This window comes from Rutidosis leptorrhynchoides, chromosome 11, assembly GCF_046630445.1.
Source record: "Rutidosis leptorrhynchoides isolate AG116_Rl617_1_P2 chromosome 11, CSIRO_AGI_Rlap_v1, whole genome shotgun sequence".
Lineage (NCBI taxonomy): Eukaryota > Viridiplantae > Streptophyta > Magnoliopsida > Asterales > Asteraceae > Rutidosis > Rutidosis leptorrhynchoides.
In genome coordinates, this window is record NC_092343.1 from 103,689,698 (window position 1) to 103,705,123 (window position 15,426).

Consider the following 15,426-nt stretch of genomic DNA (forward strand, 5'->3'; position numbering starts at 1 on the left):
TCGACACATCGTGAATATGAATGAAGAGGAATTCCGTACTTTTCTAGCTTCAAACATAGCCGCAGTACAGGCTGCGCTACATACCAACAATAACCTTGGATCTAACAGTACAGGAAATCGTGTAGGATGCACCTACAAAGAATTCACTGCCTGCAAACCTTTGGAATTTGATAGAAGCGAAGGACCGATCGGATTGAAACGGTGGACCGAGAAGGTCGAATCGGTGTTTGCCATAAGTAAGTGTACTGAAGAGGAAAAAGTGAAGTACGCTACGCATACCTTCACAGATTCTGCGTTAACATGGTGGAATACCTATCTAGAGCAAGTGGGACAAGACGATGCGTACGCACTACCTTGGTCAGCATTCAAGCACTTGATGAACGAGAAGTACCGTCCCAGAACCGAGGTCAATAAGCTCAAGACAGAACTTAGAGGGTTACGAACCCAAGGATTTGATATTACCACGTACGAAAGACGATTCACAGAATTGTGCCTATTGTGTCCGGGAGCGTTCGAAGATGAGGAAGAGAATATCGACGCGTTTGTGAAAGGATTACCGGAAAGAATCCAAGAAGATATAAGTTCACACGAGCCCGCCTCCATACAACAGGCATGTAGAATGGCTCACAAACTAATGAACCAGATTGAAGAAAGAATTAAAGAACAGACTGCTGAAGAGGCCAATGTGAAGCAAGTCAAAAGAAAGTGGGAGGAAAACGGTGATAAGAATCACCAATACAACAACAACAGCAATTACAACAATAATCGCAACAATTATCCCAACAATCGCAACATCAATCGCAACTACAACAAACGGCCCAACAACAACAACAACAACAACAACAACAACAACAACAACAACAACAACAACAACAACAACAACAGCAACTACAACAATCATCCCAACAACAATAATAACCGCAACAACAACAACAACAATCAGAAGCAGTTATGCCAAAGGTGTGAAAAGTATCACTCAGGGTTCTGCACCAAATTTTGCAACAAGTGTAACAGAAATGGTCATAGCGTGGCGAAGTGTGAGGTCTACGGACCAGGGGTTAATAGAACGAAAGGAAAAAATGGTGTCGGAACTAGTAATGGCGGAGCAAGTAGTGTCGGAGCAAGTTATGCCAATGTAGTTTGTTATAAATGTGGAAAACCGGGCCACATTATTAGAAATTACCCGAACCGGGAGAACACGAATGTACAAGGCCGCGGAAGAGTTTTCAATATTAATGCGACAGAGGCACAGGAAGACCCGGAGCTTTTTACGGGTACGTTTCTTATTGACAATAAATCTGCTTACATTTTATTTGATTCGGGTGCGGATAGAAGCTATATGAGTAGAGATTTTTGTGCTAAATTAAGTTGTCCATTGACGCCTTTGGATAGTAAATTTTTACTCGAATTAGCAAATGGTAAATTAATTTCAGCAGATAATATATGTCGGAATCGAGAAATTAAACTGGTTAGCGAAACATTTAAGATTTATTTGATACCAGTAGAGTTAGGGAGTTTTGATGTGATAATCGGTATGGACTGGTTGAAAGAAGTGAAAGCAGAGATCGTTTGTTACAAAAATGCAATTCGCATTATACGAGAAAAAGGAAAATCCTTAATGGTGTACGGAGAAAAGGGCAACACGAAGCTACATCTTATTAGTAATTTGAAGGCACAAAAACTAATAAGAAAAGGTTGCTATGCTGTTCTAGCACACATCGAGAAAGTACAAACTGAATAAAAGAGCATCAATGATGTTCCCATTGCAAAAGAATTTCCCGATGTATTTCCGAAAGAATTACCGGGATTACCCCCACATCGATCCGTTGAATTTCAAATAGATCTTGTACCAGGAGCTGCACCAATAGCTCGTGCTCCTTACAAACTCGCACCCAGCGAGATGAAAGAACTGCAAAGCCAATTACAAGAACTTTTAGAGCGTGGTTTTATTCGACCAAGTACATCACCGTGGGGAGCTCCTGTTTTGTTTGTCAAGAAGAAAGATGGTACATTCATGTTGTGTATCAACTACCGAGAGTTGAACAAACTTACCATCAAGAACCGCTACCCACTACCGAGAATCGACGACTTATTTGATCAACTACAAGGCTCGTCTGTTTATTCAAAGATTGACTTACGTTCCGGGTATCATCAAATGCGGGTGAATAAAGATGATATTCCAAAGACTGCTTTCAGAGCACGTTACGGTCATTACGAGTTTATGGTCATGCTGTTTGGTCTAACTAATGCACCAGCTGTGTTCATGGACCTTATGAACCGAGTGTGTGGACCATACCTTGACAAGTTTGTCATTGTTTTCATTGATGACATACTTATTTACTCAAAGAATGACCAAGAACACGGTGAACATTTGAGAAAGGTGTTAGAAGTATTGAGGAAGGAAGAATTGTACGCTAAGTTTTCAAAGTGTGCATTTTGGTTGGAAGAAGTTCAATTCCTCGGTCACATAGTGAACAAAGAAGGTATTAAGGTGGATCCGGCAAAGATAGAAACTGTTGAAAAGTGGGAAACCCCGAAAACTCCGAAACACATACGCCAGTTTTTAGGACTAGCTGGTTACTACAGAAGGTTCATCCAAGACTTTTCCAGAATAGAAAAACCCTTGACTGCATTAACGCATAAAGGGAAGAAATTTGAATGGAATGATGAACAAGAGAAAGCGTTTCAGTTATTGAAGAAAAAGCTAACTACGACACCTATATTGTCATTGCCTGAAGGGAATGATGATTTTGTGATTTATTGTGACGCATCAAAGCAAGGTCTCGGTTGTGTATTAATGCAACGAACGAAGGTGATTGCTTATGCGTCTAGACAATTGAAGATTCACGAACAAAATTATACGACGCATGATTTAGAATTAGGCGCGGTTGTTTTTGCATTAAAGACTTGGAGGCACTACTTATATGGGGTCAAAAGTATTATATATACCGACCACGAAAGTCTTCAACACATATTTAATCAGAAACAACTGAATATGAGGCAGCGTAGGTGGATTGAATTATTGAATGATTACGACTTTGAGATTCGTTACCACCCGGGGAAGGCAAATGTGGTAGCCGATGCCTTGAGCAGGAAGGATAGAGAACCCATTCGAGTAAAATCTATGAATATAATGATTCATAATAACCTTACTACTCAAATAAAGGAGGCGCAACAAGGAGTTTTAAAAGAGGGAAATTTAAAGGATGAAATACCCAAAGGATCGGAGAAGCATCTTGATATTCGGGAAGACGGAACCCGGTATAGGGCTGAAAGGATTTGGGTACTAAAATTTGGAGATATGAGAGAAATGGTACTTAGAGAAGCTCATAAAACCAGGTACTCAATACATCCTGGAACGGGGAAGATGTACAAGGATCTCAAGAAACATTTTTGGTGGCCGGGTATGAAAGCCGATGTTGCTAAATACGTAGGAGAATGTTTGACGTGTTCTAAGGTCAAAGCTGAGCATCAGAAACCATCAGGTCTACTTCAACAACCCAAAATCCCGGAATGGAAATGGGAAAACATTACCATAGATTTCATCACTAAATTGCCAAGGACTGCAAGTGATTTTGATACTATTTGGGTAATAGTTGATCGTCTCACCAAATCAGCACATTTTCTGCCAATAAGAGAAGATGACAAGATGGAGAAGTTAGCACGACTGTATTTGAAGGAAGTCGTCTCCAGACATGGAATACCAATCTCTATTATCTCTGATAGGGATGGCAGATTTATTTCAAGATTCTGGCAGACATTACAGCAAGCATTAGGAACTCGTCTAGACAGGAGTACTGCCTATCATCCACAAACTGATAGGCAGAGCGAAAGGACGATACAAACGCTTGAAGACATGCTACGAGCATGTGTTATTGATTTCGGAAACAGTTGGGATCGACATCTACCGTTAGCAGAATTTTCCTACAACAACAGCTACCATTCAAGCATTGAGATGGCGCCGTTTGAAGCACTTTATGGTAGAAAGTGCAGGTCTCCGATTTGTTGGAGTGAAGTGGGGGATAGACAGATTACGGGTCCATAGATTATACAAGAAACTACCGAGAAGATCATCCAAATTCAACAACGGTTGAAAACCGCCCAAAGTCGACAAAAGAGCTACGCTGACATTAAAAGAAAAGATATAGAATTTGAAATTGGAGAGATGGTCATGCTTAAAGTTGCACCTTGGAAAGGCGTTGTTCGATTTGGTAAACGAGGGAAATTAAATCCAAGGTATATTAGACCATTCAAGATTATTGATCGTGTCGGACCAGTAGCTTACCGACTTGAGTTACCTCAACAACTCGCGGCTGTACATAACACTTTCCACGTCTCGAATTTGAAGAAATGTTTTTCTAAAGAAGATCTCACTATTCCGTTAGATGAAATCCAAATCAACAAAAAACTTCAATTTATCGAAGAACCCGTCGAAATAATGGATCGTGAGGTTAAAAGACTTAAGCAAAACAAGATACCAATTGTTCAGGTTCGATGGAATGCTCGTAGAGGACCCGAGTTCACCTGGGAGCGTGAAGATCAGATGAAAAAGAAATACCCGCATCTATTTCCAGAAGATTCGTCAACACCTTCAACAGTTTAAAATTTCGGGACGAAATTTATTTAACGGGTAGGTACTGTAGTGACCCGAACTTTTCCATGTTTATATATATTAATTGAGATTGATATTTACATGATTAAAAATTTCCAACATGTTAAGCAATCAAACTTGTTAAGACTTGATTAATTGAAATATGTTTCATATAGACAATTGACCACCAAAGTTGACCGGTGATTCACGAACGTTAAAACTTGTAAAAACTATATGATGACATATATATGGATATATATATAGTTAACATGATACTATGATAAGTAAACATATCATTAAGTATATTAACAATGAACTACATATGTAAAAACAAGACTACTAAATTAATGATTTTTAAACGAGACATATATGTAACGATTATCGTTGTAAAGACATTTAATGTATATATATCATATTAAGAGATATTCATACATGATAATATCATGATAATATAATAATTTAAAATCTCATTTGATATTATAAACATTGGGTTAACAACATTTGACAAGATCGTTAACCTAAAGGTTTCAAAACAACACTTACATGTAACGACCAACGATGACTTAACGACTCAGTTAAAATGTACATACATGTAGTGTTTTAATATGTATTTATACACTTTTGAAAGACTTCAATACACTTATCAAAATACTTCTACTTAACAAAAATGCTTACAATTACATCCTCGTTCAGTTTCATCAACAATTCTACTCGTATGCACCCGTATTCGTACTCGTACAATACACAGCTTTTAGATGTATGTACTATTGGTATATACACTCCAATGATCAGCTCTTAGCAGCCCATGTGAGTCACCTAACATATGTGGGAACCATCATTTGGCTACTAGCATGAAATATCTCATAAAATTACAAAAATATGAGTAATCATTCATGACTTATTTACATGAAAACAAAATTACATATCCTTTATATCTAATCCATACACCAACGACCAAAAACACCTACAAACACTTTAATTCTTCAATTTTCATCATCTAATTGATATCTCTCAAGTTCTATCTTCAAGTTCTAAGTGTTCTTCATATATTCTACAAGTTCTAGTTACATAAAATCAAGAATACTTTCAAGTTGCTAGCTCACTTCCAATCTTGTAAGGTGATCATCCAACCTCAAGAAATCTTTGTTTCTTATAGTAGGTTATCATTCTAATACAAGGTAATAATCATATTCAAACTTTGGTTCAATTTCTATAACTATAACAATCTTATTTCAAGTGATGATCTTACTTGAACTTGTTTTCGTGTCATGATTCTGCTTCAAGAACTTCGAGCCATCCAAGGATCCGTTGAAGCTAGATCCATTTTTCTCTTTTCCAGTAGGTTTATCCAAGGAACTTAAGGTAGTAATGATGTTCATAACATCATTCGATTCATATATATAAAGCTATCTTATTCGAAGGTTTAAACTTGTAATCACTAGAACATAGTTTAGTTAATTCTAAACTTGTTCGCAAACAAAAGTTAATCCTTCTAACTTGACTTTTAAAATCAACTAAACACATGTTCTATACCTATATGATATGCTAACTTAATGATTTAAAACCTGGAAACACGAAAAACACCGTAAAACCGGATTTACGCCGTCGTAGTAACACCGCGGGCTGTTTTGGGTTAGTTAATTAAAAACTATGATAAACTTTGATTTAAAAGTTGTTATTCTGAGAAAATGATTTTTATTATGAATATGAAACTATATCCAAAAATTATGGTTAAACTCAAAGTGGAAGTATGTTTTCTAAAATGGTCATCTAGACGTCGTTCTTTCGACTGAAATGACTACCTTTACAAAAACGACTTGTAACTTATTTTTCCGACTATAAACCTATAATTTTTCTATTTATATTCATAAAATAGAGTTCAATATGAAACCATAGCAATTTGATTCACTCAAAACGGATTTAAAATGAAGAAGTTATGGGTAAAACAAGATTGGATAATTTTTCTCATTTTAGCTACGTGAAAATTGGTAACAAATCTATTCCAGCCATAACTTAATCAACTTATATTGTATATTATATAATCTTGAGATACTATAGACACGTATACAATGTTTCGACCTATCATGTCGACACATCTATATATATTTCGGAACAACCATAGACACTCTATATGTGAATGTTGGAGTTAGCTATACAGGGTTGAGGTTGATTCCAAAATATATATAGTTTGAGTTGTGATCAATACTGAGATACGTATACACTGGGTTGTGGATTGATTCAAGATAATATTTATCGATTTATTTCTGTACATCTAACTGTGAACAACTAGTTGTAGGTTACTAACGAGGACAGCTGACTTAATAAACTTAAAACATCAAAATATATTAAAAGTGTTGTAAATATATTTTGAACATACTTTGATATATATGTATATATTGTTATTGGTTCGTGAATCAACCAGTGGCCAAGTCTTACTTCCCGACGAAGTAAAAATCTGTGAAAGTGAGTTATAGTCCCACTTTTAAAATCTAATATTTTTGGGATGAGAATACTTGCAGGTTTTATAAATGATTTACAAAATAGACACAAGTACGTGAAACTACATTCTATGGTTGAATTATCGAAATCGAATATGCCCCTTTTTATTAAGTCTGGTAATCTAAGAATTAGGGAACAGACACCCTAATTGACGCGAATCCTAAAGATAGATCTATTGGGCCTAACAAACCCCATCCAAAGTACCGGATGCTTTAGTACTTCGAAATTTATATCATATCCGAAGGGTGTCCCGGAATGATGGGGATATTCTTATATATGCATCTTATTAATGTCGGTTAAACCTATAACTCACCAACATTTTTGTTGACGTTTTAAGCATGTTTATTCTCAGGTGATTATTAAGAGCTTCCGCTGTCGCATACTTAAATAAGGACGAGATTTGGAGTCCATGCTTGTATGATATTGTGTAAAAACTGCATTCAAGAAACTTATTTTGTTGTAACATATTTGTATTGTAAACCATTATGTAATGGTCGTGTGTAAATAGGATATTTTAGATTATCATTATTTGATAATCTACGTAAAGCTTTTTAAACCTTTATTGATGAAATAAAGGTTATGGTTTGTTTTAAAATGAATGCAGTCTTTGAAAAACGTCTCATATAGAGGTCAAAAACTCGCAACGAAATCAATTAATATGGAACGTTTTTAATCAATAAGAACGGGACATTTCATGTTCAGCCACCTCCAACACCCAATAGAGACCCAAGTTTAAATTGTATAATTATGCATAAATAATTGTAAGCCTCCCTCAAAGCCCAAGTACCAAATATATGATTATGTCTTAAATTTAATGGCCCAAATTTTCAAGTCTTATATATCCGTATTTAATTTTCAATCGACCCATTTATCACTTTAAACATACGTTTATTGTAAATAAAAATAATTGTGAGTGTTTTGCTTATTTCAAGATAATATTTTGTTATGACTTGTTAATATAACTTTTTTTTGTAATCATCTGACGATCTAGTAAGCTACCCTCAACGGTAAATCCTAGCTTCGCATCTGCTTAGTTGACAAGTATGTTGTGGGGATGAGTTTAAAGTCCACATAAATTTCTAATTATAAGATACCCGATTCCCTTCTGATAAAAATTAGAAGTTGAATTTAATGTGGAAGACTTATACTTAGAAATTTGGATTACATATTTTTGTATCATCCGAAGGTTATGTATGTACTCGGATCTGCTGAAGGCGAGCTTGAAGTTTAGCTTCTTAATGGTTCATTTGAAAAGTACAAGAGCGGATGCATGACTGAATTTAACTACCTATGTGAATGCAAAATTTTACCGTTTCAACACAGCTTGGACTTCTGCTTCGGATACATTCATGAATGGAAATGGACACATGACTTGTAAAGTGTCAGGAAAACTTTATATATTTGAAAACTTACGTGTATGCTATTTTCAGTTATTAAAATGGGTTAAAGGGTTCAATTCTTAGAACACCTTGTTTCTAATGTACCAAGGTGGAAATTGAATCTTCAAGATATTTTCATTTATGCATAAGTTTTTTTTAATTGTTTATTTTCCATGAAACGAATTGCACTAACTTGGGGAGGATTGTTGAAAATTTAGTGTAATTAAGAGATTTAGTTTACACTTGTAAATGAATTAGGAGGTACAGAGTGTACTACCATTGAGGGATAAACTACCCGGACCCAAAAGTGGGTTTTCATTATTTACTAAAGTGGCTTGGTTTAATCGAAATTTGAATAAGTGTTTTTGTGTTATGTCCTCTTAATCAGCTAAAATTTGATAGTAATTTATATGCTATGCTTTGTTAGTCAGTTGAAATTTGGTTAAGTGTTTGGTGCTCTCTCTGAAGAAGGAGCACAAGAGGCAGGCAGGAGAACACTTCTAAAATTTGGTTAAGTGTTTGGTGCTCCCTCTAAAGAGGTAGCACAAGATGCTGCATATGCTCCTAGGCAGCACAAGAGGCAGCATGGGAAAAAGACTTGTTAAAATTTAAAGTGTTTTGGAGCTCCCTGGGCATGGTGTTCCGTGGGCACCAAGGAAAACACTTAGCACGAATTTTGAGTTTTAGCGTGATGTTCAAGTTTTAGTATATACGGAAGGATTAATCATGTGACCACTTATGATATATTTATGAAAAGAATAATTCTTATTTATAGAAAAAATTTAATCTTAACCACTTTGAATATTTTGAGAGATATTTATGGAGAGTTAATCGGCCAATTGATTCGAATATATCTTCACTCATAATTAAAGGTGCCTATATATACATAGATGATTTATTCATGAGAAAAAACAATACGAATCCTAAATACTCTTCTGCAAAAGGGTTCTTGTTTTCTGTCAAAAACAAGAACGTGATCTCGGTATTATTTCAAAGTGATATTTGTGTCATCCAGGCTATTAGGGTCGAATAATTACTTTCAAAAAGTGATATCACGATTCAGTAATTTATCCGTCTATCGATTATTATACCATAAACCGAAATTTTTTAAAAACCTTCAACAATATCGAGCAATGAAGGAAAAACGAAAACGTATGGGGTGATGTCAGCACTAGATTTAACAGACAAAAATTTGGAATTGTGATGGAGATGTATACACGAAGAATAAAAAAAATACTCCAATACAGAGGGTTTGGATTGTGATGTGTAGGCACAGTTGAGAAGGAAAATAAACAACAATAAAAAAAATAAGGAGTTTGTATCGATCCAAAATGTAAAAAGAGTTGTAATCTACTTATAGTTTTTTTATCTCCTATCTACTTCAACTTTCTATCTACCAAATATATTAAAAGGTTAAATATATTAAAAGGTTTTAACATATATCCTCCTCTTAATTTCTAAAATTACGTAGTTACTCACTAATAGTGCACCCAATATCTCGGTCACAATATGAACATTACGGAGGTATTTTACGAAAATATTGGACCACGAAGATGTCACGATAACCAATTCTGAAGGCCTAGAATTAGTCACGAGATTGCATATGTTAAAGAGATAAGGAAGATATTCCCTCGAAACAGTGGGCGGCGCCTCCTAGATAATAGAGGAAATCATATACTTTGCTTTCCTCAGCTACTGTAACTCCGCTACTCCACTAAGGGAAAGTTCACCAACACTTCCATAACCATCTTGGAACTTGATCAAGGAATTGAGACCAGGAATAAGCTTTTTGGTCAGGCTAGAAAACGGGAAACACAATCCCTGAATATGCTCTCAACAATCACTAACACACATATTGAACATACTTCAATGATCATTCAAACCTTGGTGGCGTAAAGTGAGATACCTTCCCACTACCTTCAAGGAATCGCCAACAAACCTTTAAACACCATCTAAATCACTCAATCAATCAAATCACTCATACTTTATGACCGGATCAACCTAATCTTAAACTACTTTAAGATTATCCGAAAAAGTGTACAAACACTTACTTAATACAAACTAGAAAAATACCGCCCGCGCGATGCGGCGGGGCCTTTAGGGTTACATATTCATATTTAACGTAGCGTTATGCATTTACATAATTAAAAACGCGTTGCTACGGGTATGATTGGATACACGTGGTTAGTACATAGTATAAGTAATGGACTTCACGTTTTTGGCGCCATAAAAACCACATAAAAAAGGAAACAGGATCATCGATATGATGTGGTTAGTTTTGGTTGTTTATTATATATGTATGTAAATGTATAAATTAAATTATATTCCAAAATATATAGCGTTTTTTAAAAATAGTCCGTTTCGCGCATAGCTAGTTGCTTTGGGTTCGTAAAATTATTTCGAGTTGAACGGTGATTTTGAAAAAATTTAACTCGAACCGATCGAAAAGATACTCCCTGTTAAAAATTTGGGTGGAGTTTGTTTAAAATTTTTAATTAAAATAACAATTTTACATTTTACACCCCTATGTGGAGGGTAGAAATTGTATAGGGTTTAAAGTTTGAGGGTTAAATTTGTTTTTTTTTGTTGCTGTGTCGTTTTGGAAGAAATTGGTCATCTAACGACCAATTTCTTGGTGCCAATCAGTATATATATAAATATTTGGGTGGAGTTTGTTTAAAATTTTTAATTAAAATAACAATTTTACATTTTACATTGTATAGGGTTTAAAGTGTGAGAGTTAAATTTGTTTTTTTTTGTTGCTGTGTCGTTTTGGAAGAAATTGGTCATCTAACGACCAATTTCTTGGTGCCAATCAGTATATATATAAATAAATATAAATATCATGGTAGCTTACTTAAAACACATATCTATCCATTTTACATACGCCTATTTTAAACGTTCAAATCAATCAAATATATCTTCTAAATAACAAAATACCAAATACAGCCAATCTAAAAAGTAAAACTCTCGTATTTACTCACATTAATAAAAAAAAAAAAAAAAATCAATTTCACATAAATTATATTCCATTTTGCGATAATATTTGTTGACGATAACAGCCTAATTCTCATTTATTCTAATTTCACATAATCAAATGGTAAAACTAATTACCATTCAAAAATAAATAAATTTAAAGATACCAACTAACCTATAATTCATCACCTCTTCGTACTTCATTCTTGTCCATGAGTCGTATGCTTTTCACATCTCCTACAACATTGAATACCTTATCAGAATTATATATGATTTCAAGTGTTAATTTTTGTATATGTAAATAAAAAAAATGAGAAATTGATAAAACTTTTACTCGTCGATGGTTGACAAAAATATTAGAAACCATAACTATAATATGTTATTTCATCAAAAGAAACAAAAAGCAATAAGAATTCTTACCTTGAACTGCATTTACGATGGTAGAGAATAGATGATTGTTTTTTATCTTGAAAGTTATCATCAGCGATCATGGTCAGTTGAGAAGAAAAATGACAGGGCTAAATGATGCCTACTTGAAAACACAACATACTAGTTATTAGGTTTTTTTATATTATAACTATATGAATGAGTATATTTGATGAATTTAAGGGTTGAAAATGGTCTTATGTAAAATTATCTCTTTTAAGTGGATAAATATGTGAATTAAGAACACGTATTTAATGGGTTTAAATGTTTAACTTGAGCTTATATGATATAGTTTAAGTGGATAAATATGTGATTTTGAAAGTTAAAAGGGTTTACATAATAAAATCCCTTTAGAGGGAGCTTAAATTAACAAACTAAGGTGAATTTATTAGATGGGTCGAGACATGGATTGGGCATTTGGGACTAAATAGCAAGTTGGGTCGTTTCAGTAGGTTTATGATAGATGGGTGTTCATCTCATTGTTTGACGTGCGACGACAGTGGATGTATTGGATGCTCTGTTGAAGACACTAGCTCGAATGTCGTGTATGATGGTGTGGCGAATAAGATATCAATGAAGAAAACTAAGGATGTCAATAGTTCTTTCTCGCTTCGAGATGAGGATATAGATGATGTGTGTGTTGGTGAGGAATCGTTGATCAATAATAAAGTATAATGTTAAGGATGTCGCTCGTCCCACCTTTGGTAGATGAAAAGTTGGTGGGGTCTTCTTCGAAGTCTTCCTTTGGATTGAGTAAAGATTACTCGATCCATAATCAATCGGGAAAATTTGTGAGTTTCGGAAAGGTTGAAGAAAAGTTGTGAAGGCCAAATGTGAGGGGAAAGAAAGCTTCAATCGTTACGGATAATCCTAGGCTGCCACGATCTCGTGTTAGATTTTTTTTAGCTTGGTATCCTTTGTTGGCTAGTGTCGGATATGTTTAGTGTTTTTTGTTGGTGGAGGTTTAGGTGTTTTTATATTAGTGCCGGTAATGGTATTTTGGTTCGTTGTTTTTTTTTTATGGTTTGTCCCAGCTTGTTAAGGTGGCTCGACTCGTTTCAAGATAGCTTTAGTCTAAGTTGGTCTTTAACTTTGTTTTCAGGGTACGAGACTTGCCGTGCTTTTGTTTCTCTTGTATATTTTCATAGGTTCTTTCATCCTTGATGAAAGCCTTTCGTTGTATAATAGGTATAATTTTTTCCTAAGAAAAAAAATCTTAAATCTAAAACTCACCTTTAAGCCATTGAATCATATTTTGTGATGGAGATCCAACCATTGAATGAAGGATTTATTGGATGGGCCGAGATATGGGTTGAGCCTGGATAACAAGTTGGTTCATGTCAGTAGGTTTGCGGAAGATGTGTGTCCATCATGTTGTTTTACGTGTGGCGACAGTAGATGTACTCGATTCTCGGTTGACAACACAAGCTTGAATGTTGTGAATGATGGTGTGGCGAATAAGGTATCAAAGAAGGAAGCTAAGGAGGTCAATGGTTATTTCTCGCTTTGGGATGAGGATATAGAGGATGTATGTGTTGGTGAGGAATCATTGGTCAATAATAATGTATCATATATATTTAAGGTCGTTGCTCTGTCCACTTTTGGTCAAAGGAAAGTTGGTAGGGTCTTTTTCAAAGTTTCCTTTGGATCGCCTAAAGATTACTAGCTCCATAATCGGTCGGGAAAGTTTGTGAGTTTTGCGAAGGGTGAAGGCAAGTTGTAAAGGCCGGTTGTAAGGGAAATGAAACCTTCAATCGATACGGATTAGCTTTGGTTGCCATGATCTCTAGTTTGGTTTTTTCTTTTTAGCTTGTTATCCTTTGTTGGCTAGTACCGGATATGTTTAGTGTTCTATGTTGGTGGTGCTTTGTTTGTTTTTGTGTTACTGTCGATTATGTTTAGTTTTTTTGAGGTAGTTTGGTTCGTTGTTTGTTTTTGTGGTTTGTCTCGACTTGTTGAGATGGTTCGGCTCGAGTCTAGATAGCTTTTAGACTAGTTTGGTGTTTTTCTTTGTTTTCAAGGTGCGAGGCTTGCCGAGCATTTGTTTCTCTTGTATATCTTCATAGGTTCTTTTATCCTTGATGAAAGTGTTGGTTATATATTAGTTATCTTTCGTCCATAAATAAAATATAAAAATAAAAAATTCAGAAACTAAAACATACTTTTAATTAGTTATCGTATCCCCAATCCTTGTGTTTGGGACTATGGTTGAGGTCATGAGTTCAGGCCTCGCTCAGCCCACCCTCTTAATTAATATGCCTGAAATATGGAGCTCCAGATTGACCTTGAGGGAGATTTTCTCATGGATCCATTCAAGATAAACCCGGTCCGCCTGGCGCCTGCCCCTCGAAATGGTTTAAGGATCGGGTTCCTACAATGCGCTTCGTGTTTCCTGAGACTGCTCGAATTATAAATATTTATCTTCGCAATATCTTTCTCGTTTTATTTAGTTTTGATGGTTTAAGAGCGTTAATTGAAGGAATTGTGGTTATATGTTGGTTCAAGGCCAAAAAGCCTTACTTGGTGTAAAATTGACAAAATGCACTTGATTTCGTGGGTAAAGGAATCAATCATTGGGCTTAAGGAATGAACCAAGTGAAGTTTTGGGGTCAAAAATTCAAATTCCATCCAAGAACGGCGTTCCAATTAATAGGAACGACGTTCCTATGTGAAGAAAATGATGATTTGGTGAATAGAACAAAAATGGGATTTCTAGTCAGTTTCAGGAACGGAGTTCCAGTTTCTGGAACGTCGATCCTGTTTTTGGAAATGAGTTCCTGTTTCTGGAACCTCGTTCAAGACTTGTTTTCAGCTAGAAATTCAGCTCAACATGGCAATATAGCAAAATAGTAAAAAGTAATTAAAATTTACTATATGGTAAAAAGTGAAATTGATGAGATTTTAAAATAAGGTAAAGTAGTGGCTACTAAAATATGTCCCCTCTGGATTATGGATTGTGTTTAAGTCCGGTTACGATGTTTTAATATATATCCTTATATTTTATCTTCCGATTTATACAGATTTAACTAACTAAAATTAAATCTAACTTTCGTTAGATCTCGTTTTAGCGAATTAAATTATACCCCGACTATTCAAATTGAGATTTAATCCAGTTTTAACTTTCGTTAAAACCAAAATTATAACGGTCTTCCCTTTTTATAATTACACGATTATATAAACTATAATATTACCCAAACCACCGAATCACACTTTCAAATTGTTGTCAATAATTTGTCCATATGTCCGTCTAGATCACCGAGGTGTTGAAACATAATTTATGTAAATTTAATGCACTTCCGCTTATTAATTTAATAAATAATGTGATAGGGGTGAAAATATTAAATTATATAACAATGGGTCGGTGATTAAACTTAATGTTAAAAATAGTCAAAGTTACATCATAATATTATAATATAGTTCAATCCATTCGTTCAGAGGTTCTACATTTTAGTCACCACTATGGGTATTTAGTTGAACATTATAACGGCATAAAAATATAAATTATATAAAGTGGACATGGTAACAATACTAATAATAATAAACGATAACAATAAT